Here is a 13,374-nt window from a genome sequence, read left to right on the forward strand (position 1 = left end):
CCAGAAGTGAATGAATAATCGAAGTGGTAAAGAAGTTAATAAAGGAGTTGATTCTTAATTCAGTCTGTTGAGGTCTGTAAGTAAAAATAATTTTCTAACTTGGATTTGAAAAGCAATGGCAAGGCTTGATACATTGTCATTAGCGCTGATGGCAGTGAGATCATGTCCTATGAAGGATTTTATAGAAGTGATAATTGATAATAAAATTAAAATGATTGATTTTAAGATCCTTTTAGGGAACGGTTTGGTTCCTTTGAAGACTCTAATTAGTTAATTTGTTAGTATGATTCAAACCTATAGTTCAAGCATGTGTGTCATAAACGGACAAAAAATACTTTTAAATAACTATAAGAGGTTAGAATATTTTTGGGAACTTTTGATAATTGTTGATTTGATGATTACTTTAAAATAGTTCATTTCTAAACTTAAACTGGAAATCACTTATTATGAATTTGATTTGAGTAAAGTTTAATAAAAAAAAACAAAAAAAAAACAGAAAGAACATTTGAAAGAAACAACTGCTTCATATTTGAGTCCTCAGTTTGATCAGATGATACCTGAACTCATGCATTTGACTGACTTACAGACATGACATGACGTAGACCAAACACTGTGCAGCTGCAGTGCAACAGACTTTGTGTCTATGTGTCTGTGTGTTTGTGTGTCTGTGTATCTGTGTGTTTGTGTGTTTGTGTGTCTATGTGTCCATGTGTCTATTTGTCTGTGTGTCTATTTGCTGCCAGGATGAATCAAGTGCAAGAACATGAGATCATGTGTGTGTGTGCACTAAGAGAAAGAAGCAATGAACACTAACACATACCGGCATGTGATACGTGCATGTGCATGAGTCAATTGATCATTGTTTTAATGTTTGTCTAACGAAGTGAACAAGATTTATCCTAAAAGGTTCCAGGAATGCTGCACCTCAAGTAAGGTGGAGAAGAGTCCTCGTAAATCGAAAGTTACGTATGTAACTACGGTTCTATGAGTCCAGAGGCGGTGCTTCAAGCACTGAATGTATCCATCTCGCACATGCGCAGTTCGAGTTTAATACCAACAAAGTCACCTGTGACCCCTGATGACCCCGGAAGGGGTATATCTTCCGGTGACATCAGAGGATCTGATCCTGCAGAAGAAGGATTCTGAGTGACAGAACACTCTGGCGGTCATCCGGGACTCATAGAACCGTAGTTACATACGTAACTTTCGTTCTATTTCGTCCCTACTGACCGCCAGAGGCGGTGCTTCAAGCACTGGATGACCCATAACAACAAGGTCACAAAGAATCCCAGTACATACCTCATTGAGGGGAAGCAACCGAGTCGGGCAACAGGACCACACCTAATGGATGAGGAGTGGCGACGTTCACCCGATAGAACCTGAAAAAAGTGCTTGGTGAGGCCCATGATGCTGCCTCACAGATGTCCTCCAGGGGTACCCCGCCTAGGGCTGCCCATGACGTAGACATCGCTCTGGTAGAGTGGCACCTCACCCCGGATGGCAGGGGTTGACCACTTCCTTTATATGCGTGGGTGAAAACATCCACGATCCAGTGAGACAGTCACTGTTTGGAAAAAGCACAGCCTTTCCTAGGGCCACCATAGCAAATGAAGAGCTGGTCCGACCGTCTTATACTTGCGGTTGCAGCTACATAGGTTCTTAGAGACCGCACAGGGCACAGCAGTCCCAAACTGTCTTCCCCTTCCGGGGGAATAAATTGTGCCACTTGAATGGGACGGTTGAGGTTCGATAATGACAGAACCTTTGGGAGAAAAGCCATATTTGGCCAGAGGGTAACCCCTGAGCCGTCTGAGCTCCACCGCAGACATGAGTCACTCACAGACAGGGCATGTAGTTCCCCAACACGCTTCGCTGAAGCAATGGCAAGGAGAAAGGCAGTCTTAGCAGAAACCCACTTCAGCTCTGCCTGAGCCAGGGGTTCAAAGGGAGGCAGACACAAAGCGTCGAGCACCAGGTGCAAATCCCATGCTGGGGCACGCTGTGTGCGTGGGGGGCGTAATCGCCATGCACCCTTTAGAAAGAGGGACACCAGTCTGTTGGACTCCACTGTGTTATCATCTACCCGAACATGTCGAGAGGAAATGGCTGCCGCGTATACTCTCAGTGTAGCAGGAGACCGGCCACTGTCCAATAGTGACTGGAGGAACTCCAGAATCTTTGGGACTGAACAGTGCACAGGGTCCTCACCCCTGTCTGAACACCATGCAGTAAACAGTTGCCACCTATTTGCATACTGCAGTCGTGTAGAAGGCGCCCTGGCGTTTAGTATAGTGTCGCAGACAGCATCTGAACACTGCGCCAAAAGCGGGTTGGGCCCTGCAGCGGCCAGACCCATAGTTGCAGGCGAAGAGGGTCGGGATGCCACATCTGGCCCTCTAGCTGAGACAGGAGATCCTTCCTGTCGGGGAGGCGCCATGGTGAGCTGCGGCAGAGCCTGCGCAGCAGTGGAAACCATGTTCTCCCTGGCCAGAAGGGGGCTACCAACAGCAGCCTGTGACCCTGCTGGAGGACCCTCTGTAGTGTTAAGAATATCAGAGGGATTGGGGGAAAAGCATAGAGGAGACCTTCTGGCCAGTCGTGCGCAAGCGCATCCTGGCCCAGAGGACTGCTTTCCTCTTTCAGGGAGAACCAGAGGGGGCAATGGGTCGACTCCTTTGTGGCAAACAGATCTACCTCTGCTCTGCCGAAGGTGTCCCAGATATTGAGCACCACCTCTGGATGAAGCCACTCCCCCGATGAGGGCTTGCCCGAGAGAGCAGGTCTGCGACCTGATTCCGGTCCCCGGGCAAATACATTGCTCTTAGGCTGGCCAGGCCTGGTCCCGGGATGCTTGCAACAGCTGTGCAGACCTGGTGCCCCATTGGTGGTTTATATGTGATACGGTCGACACATTGTCTGACCGCACAAGCACATGTCACCCTCTCAGGAAGGGAAGAAAGTACTGCAGGGCCATATACACAGCTCGTAGCTCTAGAACATTGATGTGCTCCGAGCAGTCTCGAGCAGACCACAGCCCCTGGGCTGTACGGTTTTGCCACACTGCACCCCACCCTGAGAGGGAGGCGTCTGTTGTGATGGCCTCTCGGCGGAATGCAACCAAACCCATCTGCACGCCTTGGAGGAGAAAACCTCTCTCTCTCCACGGAGCCAAAGCAAGGAGGCAACGGTATGAGACCTTGAGTCTCCTGTGCCGGTGCCACCTGACATCCAAATGAAAGTTGTTCAGCCACCTCTGAAGGGGGCATAGCGACAACAGCCCCAAAGGGACCACGGTGGCGGCAGCCGTCAGTTTGCCTAGGAGTCGTAGGAACTCCACGTAATGCAACCACGTGCCCCTGCAAAAGAGGGGAAGGAGGCGGAGGATGTCGTCCACCCGCTGTGGTGAAGGCCAGGCCTTCATTGAGACTGTATCGAGAGTCATCCCGAGAAAAATTGTGCTCTGTGAGGGAACTAGGCAACTCTTTGTAGAGTTCACCCTGAGACCAAGTCGAGACACATGGGAAAGGAGGCTTGTGGTGTCCAGGGTCGCCCGAGACCGGGACGACGCACAGATGAGCCAATCGTCTAGGTAGGGAAGCATCTTCATGCCCTGCGACTGCAGGGGCGAAAGGGCTGCCATCACAACCCTGGTAAATACCCGCGGCGAAAGGGAGAGGCCGAATGGGAGCACCCTGAACTGAATCAGAATCAGAAAACCTTTATTAGTCCCGCGAGGGGAAATTCTGAAAATGACGTCTCTGAAAGGTGAACCTCAGGAACTGTCTGTGGTGTTGTGCTATGGGCGCATGAAAGTAAGCATCCTTCACCTCATCAGGTGAGACAATTAACGCAGCTATTGCCGGCTCAACCGCTGGTATGCGGCCCAACCCAAACTTGGGTGCATCCTGCATGGCTGCCAGGGTCCGGGCGTCTGAGTTTGCACGAGGGCTCTAGTGTCCCTCCAGCATGCATGCAACTCCCTCAAATATTCGTTAGATGGAGGCACAGTAAAGTTGACGGGAGCTGATCCGCGTCTGAAAAAGGCACTGGCCGAAGCTGGCTGAGCCTGCGGTATATCCAACTGCAGGCGAGCCAGGGCCGTACGAATGATGGCCCCCATAGAGCCGTCTTCAGAACCAACATTAGAGCTGTGGGCTGAAGAACGGGAGCCCGCCGCAGAGGCGTGGGAGGCTACACGCTGTGGTACCACCTCCTCTCCATATTCGGCGAACTCAGTGGCTGAAGCTGCCATGGAGATTACATCTTCCTCCGGTTCCAAGATGGCTGGAGGAAGAGCAGGATCACCCGACTCTCTTTCACCAGTCCCAGACTTGAAGGCCAGGAAGAAGGATCTCATTTGATCAACTTCCTCCGTTAATTGGTCCATCCTGGAAGCAAGTCCGGACTCTCTAACCTTCTTCCTAGAAGTGGGGCCTCTAGTCTCAGCAGCCGGCCGTTTAGATCGGCGGGATTGAGCTGGAGTCTGCCGCTGGGCTGAGGTTAACTGCTCAGGCAACGAAACGAGGCCCAACAGTTGCTCTACCTCAGCAAGTCTGGCAGCCCTTATTCCCCGGGGCATGAAGCTGCAGTTCATACAGGGATCTTCTGAAAGACCTTCCCTCAGATACTCGAGACCAAGGCATGAGGGACACATATCATGGCCATCTTCAGGCTGCAGAGAAGCCATACAGACTGAGCAGGAGTGGCCGCCAAGCATGTTAGCAACGGGCGAGAGGCCACACAGAGAAAAAACAACAAACGCTGGGAGCGGGAGCGAAAACACAGCCTTCACCAACGAGCGTTACACATATGCGATAGAAGGAGCACAAATGCTGGGATAGGAAGCGAATACGCAGTCGTCACCAACAAATATAAAAGAATCCACTTCAGTAGCTGAAAAGGCAGCAGTACAAATGTTGGAAGAGGGAGCGAAAACACCGCCGTCACCAAAATAAATCAAAATACAACCAATGGCGAGTACGACAGGGCGTACTGATATTCAATGATATGTAAATAAAAATTACAATGTCAGGAGAGGGAGCGAACCCACTTTGTCACCGAAAGAAATCAAAATACAACCAATGGCGAGTACAACAGATTGTACTGATATTCAATGATATGTAAATAAAAATTACAATGTCGGGAGAGGGAGCGAACCCACTTCGTCACCGAAAGAAATCAAAATAAAACCAATGGCGAGTATGACAGGTTGTACTGATATTCAATGAAAAGAAAATTGGTACTTAGCCAAACGAAGACGATCTCCGGAAGTGTCCACGGCGAGCCGCTACAACTTCTCCGCGTCAAAAGTTTGTTGCAGTCACTGGAGGGCGAAAGTTTTGCAGCTCCGACAGAAGTCGCGTGACTACTAGCAACGAAAGAGCTAGTCCTTGAGCTAGATCGGTGACATGCTACTTGCGCAGCGAGAAGATGAAAAGGAACAGATCCTCTGATGTCACCGGAAGATATACCCCTTCCGGGGTCATCAGGGGTCACAGGTGACTTTGTTGGTATTAAACTCGAACTGCGCATGCACGAGATGGATACATTCAGTGCTTGAAGCACCGCCTCTGGCGGTCAGTAGGGACGAAATAGAACTCTTCTTTCCCCAATCCTGTGTGTGTGAGAGTGAGAGAGACCCTTCATCCCCAAACGTTTTCTTTGCAGGATCAGGTCGGAACCTGAAGGCTCCATTTCACATATCAATGATAAAATGTGTTTTAATAACGGTGTTTGTTTCTAATGATGACTTAAATTCTCCAGGAACAGAAGCAACACATCTGTCAGTTGTTTAGTGGTCTAGAGACACCAGGACCTTGTTGAGTGTGTTGTGTCTCATGATATTGTGATAATGTGTAACTGTCTTGTCCTTTGTGATGAACATTGTGCGCTTGCGAAATAACCTTCAATTTTATACAAAAATGATTTGCAGCACTGATAGGTTTAAGAGTGGGACCTCCAGGACTAAGGTAAGATCAGAAATTCATAACGAGAAAATATTTTTCAAAATTTAGGAAGATGGTGATAGCTGCCCTGTCGCGAGACGATGCCTGGTTGAGTTTGGAGACTGTGATGGGTGGGACCATGACTGCAGAGCTCACCGCCGACATGGCTTTGAGGGTCTGAGAAAGGAGACCTAGTCCAGACGAACGGCGAGTCTAGCGGAGAGGTCGAAGGTGCCACCCGAGAGACAGGACCAGCCGAAGGAAGGGTGTAATGTGAGACCAGACCAGACACGTGAGGGTTCTACACGGGAAGCCGAACCGGCTACATCGAAGTCCGGACCGGATTGGAGTTCCAGGTGGACAGAAGAGAAGATGCGTTCTGTCCCCAACAAGTGGTAGAACGTTACCACCAACTGCGGCCCCTACAATCTGCGGCCCCTACTTCTTGTGGTCCATGCATCCTCACTCCCTGAAGTGTCACTGCTTTCACTGCCAGCAGTGATCCACCCCTGCACCTGTTAAATCCCGCTGCCAGCGGTGACCTTTTTAATCACATCACTACCGCTTGGTGGCAATTTTCCTGCTTTTGCCTATTTCCTTTAACCATTTTGAAATATGGTTTCCACAACAACCAGCAATCACCCTACAATGCCTACATGAGTGCATTGTCCTGAGTCTTGAGCCAACATGGACTGGGGCGCTCAGGGAAGTTCTAATTTCTTTCGATCAAAGAGGTGCTGCATGGAATCCTGCGCCTCAACCAAGCGATCCTGTCCTTCATTGAGAGTTTGGTTATCTCATTAAATCAGCTCAATTCACTTGATGAACTAACAAAGTTTGGGAGCCCACAAACGACAGTGGTAGCTCGCTTGAATACTCTTTCAATGATATCACTTGTTATGCTGCCTTTCTGACACAAACTTGGGAATTCACTATTGAGGTTTCTTGTTTTAAGATTCACATCGGAAGTGATAAAATCTTGGTTGGTTTTGAACCAATAGATTTAAAGATGTTATTAAGATTTCACTGTAACGGTTGGTATTGTTCAGTGAAAGGAGGGTGTATTATCCATATCAAATTCACCGGTTAAATAGTTTTTGAATGCTTCCAAAAGTGAGAAACAGACACACAGGGTGTCCGTAAAAATTGTGTATGAGACGATGTTCTTGGGAGTAATCTGTGAGCATGAATTTAGTTGGAAGCCACAGTATTTAAAAAAAAAATAGGAAAAAGAAATGAGCAAAATCTAATTGTATTATCTAAAAAGTAGGGGATTTGTAAAACAATAATTGTCTTTGCATATTATACTTCTCACTTATAAGTATATATATAGTTGGTTTCATTTCTGTAAGTAAAATAATGAAAGAGGCTTTGTGACAAAGTTTTGTAGAACACTAGTCGGTTTAAAAATAAAATACATTTAAAAGATAAAAATGAAAGGGTAAAAACATTGAAATGTAAAATACCTGTAACCGATTCTTTACACTAGCCCGGGGAGTAACGGTGGACTGGTGTTAATCAGTACCCAACAACGCCACTTTAGGCCTTGCACCTAAAGATATAGACCCATGACCCTGCGCGTAGAAACCTCCGACAAATGAATACAGGCACAAACACAAGTACCAGAAAATATAGTTTATTGTTTAGCCAGACAGGGCAGCGAATGCCTTACAACTGACGTAGTCCCCAAATAATCATAATTGCAATCAACAAAACACAGTTAGTAATTATAACCGAAATAAAGGGAAAACCAAAAACACATTAGTATTCAACAAAAACCACACATTGACTGGACAGAAATGACAATTATGAACACTACTTCAGTTGAACACATCGCTACTCCGAAAAACTGAAACAAAGTGCTAAACCCAAACAAAAGAACCACAGGAAATAAACACATTAACACAATATACAAGTCTCAAAGTTGAACCAAACCAAACCTAAATAACTGTATAGTGAACAGAATAACTAACCCAAACTAAACACAAAGAGGCAAGGCACGGCATAGTATCTGCACATCCCTAAAACAAAAGAAAGAACCCAATTGTGAAGAGAAAACAATAACTAATTTAGGTCACTGTGTTGGACTTCGAGTCAATGGAATAACATACCCAATAGCGGAGAACAGGACCACGCACGTCCCAGAACGCTGACCGTCACGACACAGGAGAGGGAAAGACTGAGTGACTCACTGACTTTATAGTTAAAGCCCGTCCTCATTAACTAATTGGCTTCACCTGCGTAGGGAGTGGAGACCAAGAGAATGTAAACAATCATTTTCATAACAAACCAAAAATAACCATCCGGTTACAATCCTCCCCCCCCTCGTTTCATCGGTGCCCCACCGATGAGCTAAGTACTATGACCAGGATCTAAAAATTGGCTGCAGCAATACTACTTGAGCCCAACACCTGAGGAGTAGTCGTCCCTGATGCCTCTACCCTGATGGTCCTTGGGAGGTGATGGATGTTAGAGTGCTGCCCTGCATGGACCCGTGAAGACTTCCTGAGAGGGGCTGGACTCCTGCTGGCAGGTTGGTTTTCTAGCCTGGGAGGAAGGCAAGGAGGAACTCTTTCCCTGGGGGATGTCATGGATTGTCTTCTGGGCATGGAACGAAACCTCAAAGAATTGGAGGGACCTTGATCAGGCCCACTTACAACCACCCATGGACCTTCATCATCCTCTGACAGGTTCTCCTCGGATGGTGACTGATTATCCTCAGGAAACTGTGATGGCAGATTCAATGCAGGTTTTAATGATGTTCGGTGAACAGCTCTGGTCTGGGTGATATCCTGCACTGGAGCTATGGAGTATACCACTCCACCCTGCTCTGGAGCTTTAACAACTTTATAAATAGTAGATTTCCACGTATACTGGATCTTACGACGTCCAGGGCCTCCATGGTCCCTTAGATAAACCCGCTGACCGACTTCCAAGGATCTGCACAACTTCCTCTGGTCATGTCTTTCCTTCCTCCTCTTTGTTGACCTTTCCTGCCATTCCCTGGCAGATTCATGGGCTACACCAAGGCGACGTCGGTGCTCTGCTACCCATTCATCCACACGGCCTGCCGTTGGTGTCGGGAGATGACCAAGGAGAGAATCTACAGGCAAATGGGGTTCTTGTCCAAACATGAGCAGGTGTGGCGATTCACCCGTCGACTGGTGTGGGGTTGTATTGTAGCTGAAAGTCAACTGGGGAAGGTGGCTAGGCCAAGACCACTTCTGGTCAGGGGGAAGCGTGCGCAGCAGGTTGTGCATTGTTCGATTGAACCTCTCACATTGTCCATTGCCCTGAGGATGGTAAGGGGTGGTGCAGGTCTTCTGTACACCATACAAGTTGCACAGCTGCCTTACCAGGGTACTTTCAAAGTTCCTCCCCTGGTCTGAATGGATACGTGCCGGAACACCATAGCGGAAAAACCATTCCTTAACAAGCACTTCTGCTACTGTGGAGGCCTTCTGGTCCCGGGTGGGTATAGCCTGGGTGAACTTTGAAAACACATCAGTCATTACCATCACCAGCTCTCTACCATCCTCTGCGCGCTCTAAAAGAGTGAAGTCACTCCTTTTCAAGTCACGCCTGTTCCTTTTTCAATTACAAAGTTTGTTTAAAGGTTTGTGGTGAGAAAACGTTGTGTATAAGTTATGGTAATAACTGCAAACTGATTGAACATAGTTGAAGTATCTTATATTGTAACCGAAAGAGAACTATTCATTCAGAAGCACTGCCAGTTTCCACTGTGAAATGCTTAATCAGATTTATTCTGTTACAGCCCAAAATGCCACTCCACCTCAATCCTACTTCGACAATAAATTAGACTTGTATAGCTCGATATTATCCAGCAAGGTTACATATGGGAAAAGTTGACAAAAATTACTGCAACCAGGTATTAAGAGACTAGCAGATTACACTAGAGACCTGGTTATCTTAGTGCATGAACAACTATCTATCACTTCACATATGTCGTTTCAAAATCGGATTTCTATAGCAGAGAAAAGAGGGGTGTGCGCAATGTTTGGTGCATTCTGAATAACACCGCCCCGGATGGTAGCTTGACCAAAGCCATTGATGGTCTTAAAGCACTCTCAAATTAACAGAAAGAACACTCAGGCATTAACAATTGGTTGAGTGATATGATGGATAGACGGTTTGGTAAATGGAAGTCAATAATAATGTCTCTTTTAATGTCTATCGCTGTATTTTCTGCACTTGTTGTGATCTGTGGGTACTGTTGTATTCCTTGTATCCGCTCTTTACGTAACCGTATTATCATATCTGCAATTTAAAAGAAGTCTGTGCCTCCCCCTTATCAGATGGCGTTGTTAGCAGATCATGAAGAGTTCTGATAGGTGGGGAAGAATTATTAATCTCATATTTTATTTGATTATTTACCATATACCAGATTTTGAGACAATAGGTTTGTTTTAAACTTCAAAATTTTAAGGTTGACCTCTGGTTTCAGAGATCAAAGGAGGGATTGAAGACATATTCTAAATGACTTCCCTATATGTGCATTCATTGATGGGTTGAATGTATGTCCTCTTTCTTATGTACTCAATTGTTAAACATTGATAATGTCATCTCTTGTTCAGATCTTAAACATCTTGTATTCTGTCTGACGACAGCTGCCTTTTCCAGGCAGCAGGGGGTCAAAGGTTCAGGGGCTCTGGCCATTTGTGTCTTAACTTATATGGACCTTGGCGCAACTCTGTGTCAAAAGTGCTGACTGTGAAAGAGATATGTATTGGTAAAAGAAGGATGGAGCCATGTGGAAATGCTGTCCTTGTTTGTTTACGACTCTTAAAATGTCAAGACACAGAATTTATGGTCTACAAACCTGGTTTGAGATAACAGGTCTGAAGGAAGTCTGGAGATTCTTTGTTTAGGTCAGTGATTAGGTCAAACAACATCTGTTGTTTATAATGGAGTCGGATTTATCTGAACATTCCAACTCAACTTACTTAACTTATTTTGTGAGTGTCTTGAGGTCTTTAAAAGAAAGGACGACCTAAAGATTAGTGGCCACTCTCTGGAAGGATCTGGTGGGTGAGCCAGGATGTCTGACAGAGACTGGACTGAGCTCGGAACTTCTGGTATTTCTGAACAATTTGAATAATTTGCATTTCTTTGTTAAACTGTTATATTTGAGGTCTTGTACGACCTACTTTTGTAATCATTCTTTTATTATTAATAAATTGACTGTTTTAATTCTAAAACGTTACTCTTCCTTGGATCAAACGAATGCGCAGAGCTCATTAGACAGGAAAGAGATTTGAGTTTGCTTCAATACGATACCCTTCCTAGCCCCCAAATCTTCCACCAATGGCTTGGAACAGAGAAATGTTGTTACCTCTGCGGGACCATCAATGCCTCTGTCCAGCATGTTCTGTCGGGCAGCACTGACACAAAGGCGGTTCAGATGGCGGCACGACCAAGTGTTCAGGAACCTGGCAGAGGTGCTGGAGAAAAATCGGCAGGAGGCAAACAACCGAACTCCAAACAAGAGCCAAGGCAGGATCTATGTCCTCAGGCAGGAGAAACTTGCAATGCGTACCAGCAAGAGATCACCCGCCAACCTATTAACACCAGGAGCAGCGTGTAAGATGGACGGTGACCTGGGTAGGCAGCTCAAATTCCATCAAGAGATCTGCAGCACCGCCTTAAGACCAGATGTAGGGCTGTGGTCTGCAGCCTTGAGATCAGTAATACTGATTGAGCTGACAGTCCTGGTTGCGGAGGAGAAAACGGCTGAAGTGCGAGGCTGTAACCGGTGGAGGTGGGTGTCAGAGGCTTCCTGGGCAGATCAACATCAAGCTTGCTCAAGGACCTGGGAGCTTTCGGAGGAATCTGAAAAAGCAAGCCACTGGCTCTGGCTGAAAAGGAGACAAAGTTTGGGGAGCACATAGCATCTAACTAGGTTTTTCCTGCAGGTGGTGAGAGGGAGATGTCCCTGTGCACTGCCAAGCCACCAGGAGATGTTCTGGAATAAGGGACAAAACATTAATGACCGGTGTCCCCAGCCGAAGACCCTGCAGCAAAAAAAAACCTGGACGTATGGGGTCAGGCTTAGGCCTGGCTCAGGAAAGAGGACACCCTTGACATGCACAGTCCACCACAGGTGCTGTTGAAGGTGCAACAGGCTTAAGGCCCAGCAGGAAGACCACTGTCCTGTAATATATAAAGGGGTAGAAAAAAAAAGTTGGTTTAAAGAAAAAAGTTGGATCATTTTTTGTCTTTATGGCAAAAAAAAGGGGTTAAAAGAAAACGGTGGCGGAAAAAATATGTAGAAAAGTCACGTATCTTTGGACGAGTATCCCTGCTGTCGCCCAGAATTGCCAAGTACATTTTCCTGACTTCTCGTTTTTCAAAAATACTTTTAATATTCAGTGGTGCGTTTTTTCTACTATGTCAAAAGTTTTGTATCTTTTAAGGAATATTCCTACCATGTACAAAAAGAGTTGGTTAAAAGTTGTTGGTTAACATTTGAATCAAACAGGCGGAACAAATTCTAAACTTGCGTCAAAATGTTTTTGGTGGATGCCTTTAAAAAATAAGAGGTTAATTGATAAAGAATGATAATTAGTCATTATGATAATTAAGTCATTTACATTTTAAAAAACCTCCCTGACATCGTGAGACAATTTCACTGAAACACTAAAGATCATCTGAAATCATTGGTTAAAAAAAACAACAACTTTTCAGTAGATTGTAATTTTGTTTCCAAACTTAGTTTTTTTTGTAAATGATACAATAGGGATAAATAAAAAAAATTAAAATGTAAAACTAATAAATAAACACATTTTAATCTTGAAAAAAAACACCTCAATAATCAATAGTTTATAAAATAAAAACATATTGTCGAAAGCAACAAAAGGAAAAAAAAAGCTTGAAACAAAATTTAAAAAAAGTTAGATTGCTTAAAATAAAGTTTGTAATTTTGTTTCTAGACTCAAATTTGTTTTGTACTTCACACACACTGTATCAAATACAATAATGATAATAAAAATGTAGAAAGAAAAGGTCAGTAGTCTGTGGTAAAGCTGATAATTAAGAATAAACCAACAAAAAAATGTGTGTATATATATATACAGTATATAGATATATATATAAATATCTGTATATCTATATATATATATCTTGTTTTATCTGTATCTATAGATATATATATATATCTATATATATACAGTATATAGATATAGTCGACAGCAACAAAAGGAGATAAAAAATGCCTGAAACTAAATAACGAATTGAAATAAAAAAAAGGTTGTCGAAATAATTGGTTTAAAAAAACCTACAAAAATACTTCTTAGTTTTTTTTCTCAAGACCTAAATGTGTTTTGTTCTTCCAAGCCAATAGGGATTTTAGAAGAAAATCAACACAAATAAACTAATACTACCAGAAAAGCAGATTTGAGGATCAGCTGAT

The sequence above is a fragment of the Callionymus lyra genome, chromosome 12, assembly GCF_982586985.1.
Source record: "Callionymus lyra chromosome 12, fCalLyr1.hap1.1, whole genome shotgun sequence".
In the NCBI taxonomy this organism is placed as follows: domain Eukaryota; kingdom Metazoa; phylum Chordata; class Actinopteri; order Syngnathiformes; family Callionymidae; genus Callionymus; species Callionymus lyra.